This window comes from Ursus maritimus, unplaced genomic scaffold, assembly GCF_017311325.1.
Source record: "Ursus maritimus isolate PB19 unplaced genomic scaffold, ASM1731132v1 scaffold_5, whole genome shotgun sequence".
Classification (NCBI taxonomy): Eukaryota; Metazoa; Chordata; class Mammalia; order Carnivora; family Ursidae; genus Ursus; species Ursus maritimus.
In genome coordinates, this window is record NW_024426663.1 from 62,502,134 (window position 1) to 62,503,649 (window position 1,516).

Below are 1,516 nucleotides of genomic sequence, written 5' to 3' on the forward strand. Positions count from 1 at the left end.
ACTCTTTATACTCTACAAAATATTAGATAAAATGTACTCTATTAGGGGCTCCCGGGTGGCTCAGTCGTTAAGTGTCTGCCTTCGGCTCAGGGCATGATCCCAGGGTTCTGGGATTGAGCTCCTCATCGGGCTCCCTGCTCTGCTATGAGCCTGCTTCTTCCTCTCCCACTCCCCCTGCTTGTGTTCCCTCTCTCGCTGGCTGTCTCTTTGTCAAATGAATAAATAAAATCTCTTTCAAAAATGTACTCTATTATAACCCATTTTTAAGACATTTTTTTCAACATAAATAACTATTAGATCCAAAAATGTAATTTAACATGGTAAGCAAATCCAAGGAAGATGCTCCAATGGTGTGGAATGTTCCCTGCAAAAATGAAAAAGCCCACCAAACATGATGACTTTTTTTTTTTTTAAACATGGGATTCTTCACGAATTTGCGTGTCATCGTTGCGCAGGGGCCATGCTAATCTTCTCTGTATCGTTCCAATTTTAGTATGTGTGCTGCCGAAGCAAGCACCATGATGACTCTTTAATGGAGCAACTTGCCTTTATCCTTTGAGGGGATTCTCCCCCTGCACTATCTCTTCCTTCTTTTTCGGATTTTATAAAAATGTTGTATAAAAGTTGTATAAAAGTAAGACAGTAGTCAGTTGGACTCATGATTGAATTTGGAGGCTAATTAACATATCCCAGCAAGGGACAGTGCAGCTGTCTTCCAGAGATGGATTCAATGAGTATTAGAAATTTGCTTCCCATTTCAGGGGACCAGAAGTACATCTCCATCTGTATGAGGGATAGTTAAACTGTGTTGGGTAGAAATAGGGAATTTCAAATTTTTACCTCAAGTTTTAATATGGATACTGAGTAGTTTAGGTCAATTTGCTAGTTATTAAGCTATTCTTTCTCAGCTCCAGACCCATCCTTCCATATTCATTTTAACACAGTATGGCTGAAAGTCCGCAAATCACGTTGCTGCTTTGCGCTGGCTCTCTCTTGTCGAGCTCACAGCTGGCACTAGAGAGGAACACTCAGAGCCTTAGGAGGGAAAAGAAACTTATTCCATCCTGTTTGCTTTGTGCTTCTTTCTTGTTTGCTTCCTGGTCTTATGAGCATCATTTTATCAGTGCCCTTTTTAAAAGAGTTTTTAAAAATTTTTATTTGACACAGAGAGAGAGAGAGAGAGTAGGGAGCACAAGCAGGAGCAGCAAGCAGAAGGAGAGGGAGAAGCAGGCTTCTTGCTAAGCAGGGAGCCAGATGCAGGGCTCGATCCCAGGACCCTGGGATCATGACCTGAGCCAAAGGCAGATGCTTAACCGACTGAGCCACCCAGGCACAACGATTTTGTCAATGCTCTTAAAAACATTTCCAACAAAGGAAGCTGTGTCCCATTTTGTGGTAACGATGGCATCAATTTTATCTTTTCCCCAACACTTCTAGAATCAGCCTCATCATACTGCCTAAAAAGACTCTTTCAAAGCCAGTTGTGTCTTCCTTAGAGACCTCGTGGTTCCAAACG

At 42.0% G+C, this 1,516-nt stretch overlaps 1 non-coding gene across 1 annotated transcript; it reads right to left on the minus strand.

The window, feature by feature from the left end:
• Nucleotides 1-410: 410 nt before the first annotated feature.
• LOC121100874 lies at nucleotides 411-517 on the minus strand. Its single transcript, XR_005832656.1, has one exon. It is a non-coding gene; the product is annotated as a U6 spliceosomal RNA (small nuclear RNA).
• Nucleotides 518-1,516: the final 999 nt, after the last annotated feature.